Below are 6,000 nucleotides of genomic sequence, written 5' to 3'. Positions count from 1 at the left end.
ACCCACAGCAAGGGCCTTTTTTTTTTTTTTTTTTTTTTTTTTTTTTTGCCCACCACTTGCCTTTACCATAGCTTAGTTACAAGCAGAAGTGCTTTGGGTTTCTTTCCCATACTCTCTTGCTAGCTGCATGATTTGCATTGGCACCGCCTCCTGCAAACCTCTGCCACACCCACCCAAAAGACGCTTTGCGGCCTTCCTTTCTTCGAGCCGTGTCCCTGCAGTTTATTAGACAGTGTAACCCTTCATTGAAATGCTCAGAAACATTGCTCGGAATGTTCACAGTGTCTACGGAATGTTCAGGAAGAAGAGAATGTTGACAGTCAGAACACAGAATGTTGGTGCATTCTCATTCTAATTTTCAAACAACCAACATTCTACTCTGATGTCAGTGTGTTCTGATGTTTACAAGTATTGCACTTGCTTGCTGAGGTCCATTGGAGGGAGACACAGACCACGAGATGCTTTCTCCAATTGATTGTCCTTGCAAATAGGGACCCAAAAAGGTTTCTTGATGGTCGCACGATGCCGAAAGAGGCACATTTAAACCCGTAACAAAACCATTTATTGGAAACAAATTGCTTGACCAAATGAGCGCCAATTTCAAATGATTAAGCATAAACCTAGTCTCCCAAATTTCTATGTGGGGACAAAGTTTGCAAAATATTCAAGTTGTCCAAATGAAAAGATGGCCAATTCACGACTGCAAAAGTTCAATCTATCCATGTGCAAAAGTTCAATCTATCCGTGTGGTTGGTTGACACTTCTTGGTGCCAAAAAAGTGAAAAAGAGACGCAAACGAATTCAAAATCTAAATGTGGCATCACCTGGGTGGGTTGGAAAATCAGAGCTCAAACTGTAGCATACGTTCATTATGCAATACGTTCTTTGTGCAATTGATTTCCAAATTACTCTGCAACTCAACTCCAATGATATATAATTTGGGTTCAATCCCAGACATAGGCCTAAATGGAGAAAAACAAATGTAGACACAATAAGGCAGCAGACGAGACGACACCAAATAAACAGATCTTGTTTATTTTCAGTAGTTACGTACATAAACCAAATGAAGTGTTAAGAAGTGCCAAAGTGCAAGCAGGTGAGTGCAGGAGGCGCAGCAGGTGGTGGTATTGTCATTTGATTGCATGACGTGCAGACACAGGCAAAAGACTAGTTTGTTGAATCTGTAAGAATGAAACAAAGTGAAACGAAAGAGTTAAATAGTTCTTTTCTATTTTTGGATAACAGTTTAGGAAAGGTGCACCGGTCCTGGAAGTAATGCAATACCAGGTCAATGCGTGGAGTGGACAGAGCAAGCTCTTCTTCCATCTCCCTGTTCTAAAAATCCATTTAATATATGGCCCCCAGATAGGGGGCGTATCAGATATTAAACTGATAAGAACAGATACTACACTTGATCTTAGCCAAAAGGCCGAGAAGCGATAACCCATTAAGGGCACGGAAAAAACACGCTCCGTTCTGACCTGACTCACACAATCAAGGAGAATGCTAGAGCAGCCACCAATAATCTATGAAGAGCGGCCTCCTGCTGCTTGCGGCCCTGTCCAAGGTGCTTCCAGCTACTGCAATGACTGACCCACAGCAAGGGCCTTTTTTTTTTTTTTTTTTTTTTTTTTTTTTGCCCACCACTTGCCTTTACCATAGCTTAGTTACAAGCAGAAGTGCTTTGGGTTTCTTTCCCATACTCTCTTGCTAGCTGCATGATTTGCATTGGCACCGCCTCCTGCAAACCTCTGCCACACCCACCCAAAAGACGCTTTGCGGCCTTCCTTTCTTCGAGCCGTGTCCCTGCAGTTTATTAGACAGTGTAACCCTTCATTGAAATGCTCAGAAACATTGCTCGGAATGTTCACAGTGTCTACGGAATGTTCAGGAAGAAGAGAATGTTGACAGTCAGAACACAGAATGTTGGTGCATTCTCATTCTAATTTTCAAACAACCAACATTCTACTCTGATGTCAGTGTGTTCTGATGTTTACAAGTATTGCACTTGCTTGCTGAGGTCCATTGGAGGGAGACACAGACCACGAGATGCTTTCTCCAATTGATTGTCCTTGCAAATAGGGACCCAAAAAGGTTTCTTGATGGTCGCACGATGCCGAAAGAGGCACATTTAAACCCGTAACAAAACCATTTATTGGAAACAAATTGCTTGACCAAATGAGCGCCAATTTCAAATGATTAAGCATAAACCTAGTCTCCCAAATTTCTATGTGGGGACAAAGTTTGCAAAATATTCAAGTTGTCCAAATGAAAAGATGGCCAATTCACGACTGCAAAAGTTCAATCTATCCATGTGCAAAAGTTCAATCTATCCGTGTGGTTGGTTGACACTTCTTGGTGCCAAAAAAGTGAAAAAGAGACGCAAACGAATTCAAAATCTAAATGTGGCATCACCTGGGTGGGTTGGAAAATCAGAGCTCAAACTGTAGCATACGTTCATTATGCAATACGTTCTTTGTGCAATTGATTTCCAAATTACTCTGCAACTCAACTCCAATGATATATAATTTGGGTTCAATCCCAGACATAGGCCTAAATGGAGAAAAACAAATGTAGACACAATAAGGCAGCAGACGAGACGACACCAAATAAACAGATCTTGTTTATTTTCAGTAGTTACGTACATAAACCAAATGAAGTGTTAAGAAGTGCCAAAGTGCAAGCAGGTGAGTGCAGGAGGCGCAGCAGGTGGTGGTATTGTCATTTGATTGCATGACGTGCAGACACAGGCAAAAGACTAGTTTGTTGAATCTGTAAGAATGAAACAAAGTGAAACGAAAGAGTTAAATAGTTCTTTTCTATTTTTGGATAACAGTTTAGGAAAGGTGCACCGGTCCTGGAAGTAATGCAATACCAGGTCAATGCGTGGAGTGGACAGAGCAAGCTCTTCTTCCATCTCCCTGTTCTAAAAATCCATTTAATATATGGCCCCCAGATAGGGGGCGTATCAGATATTAAACTGATAAGAACAGATACTACACTTGATCTTAGCCAAAAGGCCGAGAAGCGATAACCCATTAAGGGCACGGAAAAAACACGCTCCGTTCTGACCTGACTCACACAATCAAGGAGAATGCTAGAGCAGCCACCAATAATCTATGAAGAGCGGCCTCCTGCTGCTTGCGGCCCTGTCCAAGGTGCTTCCAGCTACTGCAATGACTGACCCACAGCAAGGGCCTTTTTTTTTTTTTTTTTTTTTTTTTTTTTTGCCCACCACTTGCCTTTACCATAGCTTAGTTACAAGCAGAAGTGCTTTGGGTTTCTTTCCCATACTCTCTTGCTAGCTGCATGATTTGCATTGGCACCGCCTCCTGCAAACCTCTGCCACACCCACCCAAAAGACGCTTTGCGGCCTTCCTTTCTTCGAGCCGTGTCCCTGCAGTTTATTAGACAGTGTAACCCTTCATTGAAATGCTCAGAAACATTGCTCGGAATGTTCACAGTGTCTACGGAATGTTCAGGAAGAAGAGAATGTTGACAGTCAGAACACAGAATGTTGGTGCATTCTCATTCTAATTTTCAAACAACCAACATTCTACTCTGATGTCAGTGTGTTCTGATGTTTACAAGTATTGCACTTGCTTGCTGAGGTCCATTGGAGGGAGACACAGACCACGAGATGCTTTCTCCAATTGATTGTCCTTGCAAATAGGGACCCAAAAAGGTTTCTTGATGGTCGCACGATGCCGAAAGAGGCACATTTAAACCCGTAACAAAACCATTTATTGGAAACAAATTGCTTGACCAAATGAGCGCCAATTTCAAATGATTAAGCATAAACCTAGTCTCCCAAATTTCTATGTGGGGACAAAGTTTGCAAAATATTCAAGTTGTCCAAATGAAAAGATGGCCAATTCACGACTGCAAAAGTTCAATCTATCCATGTGCAAAAGTTCAATCTATCCGTGTGGTTGGTTGACACTTCTTGGTGCCAAAAAAGTGAAAAAGAGACGCAAACGAATTCAAAATCTAAATGTGGCATCACCTGGGTGGGTTGGAAAATCAGAGCTCAAACTGTAGCATACGTTCATTATGCAATACGTTCTTTGTGCAATTGATTTCCAAATTACTCTGCAACTCAACTCCAATGATATATAATTTGGGTTCAATCCCAGACATAGGCCTAAATGGAGAAAAACAAATGTAGACACAATAAGGCAGCAGACGAGACGACACCAAATAAACAGATCTTGTTTATTTTCAGTAGTTACGTACATAAACCAAATGAAGTGTTAAGAAGTGCCAAAGTGCAAGCAGGTGAGTGCAGGAGGCGCAGCAGGTGGTGGTATTGTCATTTGATTGCATGACGTGCAGACACAGGCAAAAGACTAGTTTGTTGAATCTGTAAGAATGAAACAAAGTGAAACGAAAGAGTTAAATAGTTCTTTTCTATTTTTGGATAACAGTTTAGGAAAGGTGCACCGGTCCTGGAAGTAATGCAATACCAGGTCAATGCGTGGAGTGGACAGAGCAAGCTCTTCTTCCATCTCCCTGTTCTAAAAATCCATTTAATATATGGCCCCCAGATAGGGGGCGTATCAGATATTAAACTGATAAGAACAGATTTTTTTTTTTTTTTTTTTTTTTTTTGAAACCATTCAGTACGGAACATACTTCACAACCACCAAGGGCAGCAAGTACTCCAACACATCACAGGCTTCTTTTTTTATTATAAAAAGAGTAATCGTTCAATAGTACAAAATGTCAAAAAAACATCCTAATTTAGCAATTAAACAAGAAATAACAATGCAGAAACAGAGAATAAGCTGGATAGAAAAGACAAAATATTTAATCTAGAAGCACCCAATCCTTCCATTTTCTATGCTTCCACATGCCCTCCGCATCCTCATCTCCTCCAGTATGCCTATCCCACCTATAACAGAGGTATAACTTTCCCAAAACCATCCGGGAACATTCCTTGATTTTAACAACCTCTTTCTTAAAAATATATATATTCCGCACATTCCACAATACTTCAGACACACAAGCCACAAACAACCAAAGCAATCTTTCATTCACTTTGCCACTTGCGCCAAAACCAAACATCGCCACCTTCCATCCCATAAATTGTACACCAGTTAGCTCCTTACATAACACACCCAGTTTCTTCCATACTTTCTGAGCATACCTACAATTCCAAAAAACATGCAAGACACTTTCACACCCTGTACACCTCTCTCTAGGACACTCATCCGATCGCACCAAATCTCTCTTTTTTTGGAATTCTCTTACAGACAGCACACCATGCAATTTCATCCACACAATCTCTTTTTGTTTATTTGTCTGACCTTTCACACTGAGCTGTTTCCAAACTTTTGCACTTACATGAGCAGTCAAACCATCAATCACACAAACCTCTTCCCTATCTTTCAGTCTCTTAACAACTTTCTTCTTATCACGCCATTCATTCAACTCCACACCTAACAAATCAAATTTTTTAATAAAAGCCTCAATCACCTCATACCACTTACAGACACACTGAGCCATAGGTAAAGAATTATTCCTCAAACGCCATTTCAAACTACATAACATCCATCCAGCCATATATCTCATCATACATGCAGCTTTAGTTTCACCATCCAACAAACGTAAAACTTGTGCAATATAGTTCACACCAAAGAAAAACTCCAAATTTGGAAAGTTCACGCCTCCATTCCCACATTCCTTAATTACAAACTCTCTCTTTAAACGCTCCATCCTTGAACCCCAAAAGAAAAGGAACAAAATCCTGTTTAACTTTTTCACAACTCCCGGCCCAGGAGGAAAAACATTAGCAACGTAAAGCAACATAGGTAAAATAACAGCTTTTAACACAAGTACTTTCCCATAAATAGATAACTTTCTCAAGTTCCAAAAATTTAATTTTTTTACTACCTTTCTCCCAACCTCATCCCAACTTTCCTTCCCATTCAAAGATTCCTCAAACACAACCCCCAAAACTTTCAGACCTCCTTGCACACATTCCATCTGGTTATCCTG

General features: G+C 40.7%; 3 non-coding genes across 3 annotated transcripts; all 3 read right to left on the bottom strand.

Annotated features, from left to right (window-relative positions):
• Positions 1-1,250: 1,250 nt before the first annotated feature.
• Positions 1,251-1,441, bottom strand: LOC148430395 (U2 spliceosomal RNA). Its single transcript, XR_015877558.1, has one exon. It is a non-coding gene; the product is annotated as a U2 spliceosomal RNA (small nuclear RNA).
• A 1,400-nt stretch (positions 1,442-2,841) lies between these two features.
• LOC148430394 (U2 spliceosomal RNA) lies at positions 2,842-3,032 on the bottom strand. The gene has a single exon (XR_015877557.1). It is a non-coding gene; the product is annotated as a U2 spliceosomal RNA (small nuclear RNA).
• Positions 3,033-4,432: 1,400 nt separating this feature from the next.
• LOC148430393 (U2 spliceosomal RNA) lies at positions 4,433-4,619 on the bottom strand. The gene has a single exon (XR_015877564.1). It is a non-coding gene; the product is annotated as a U2 spliceosomal RNA (small nuclear RNA).
• Positions 4,620-6,000: the final 1,381 nt, after the last annotated feature.

This window comes from Taudactylus pleione, unplaced genomic scaffold (genome assembly GCF_031769625.1).
Source record: "Taudactylus pleione unplaced genomic scaffold, aTauple2 ptg003868l, whole genome shotgun sequence".
Lineage (NCBI taxonomy): Eukaryota > Metazoa > Chordata > Amphibia > Anura > Myobatrachidae > Taudactylus > Taudactylus pleione.
This window is presented reverse-complemented; position numbering and strand designations above follow the sequence as displayed.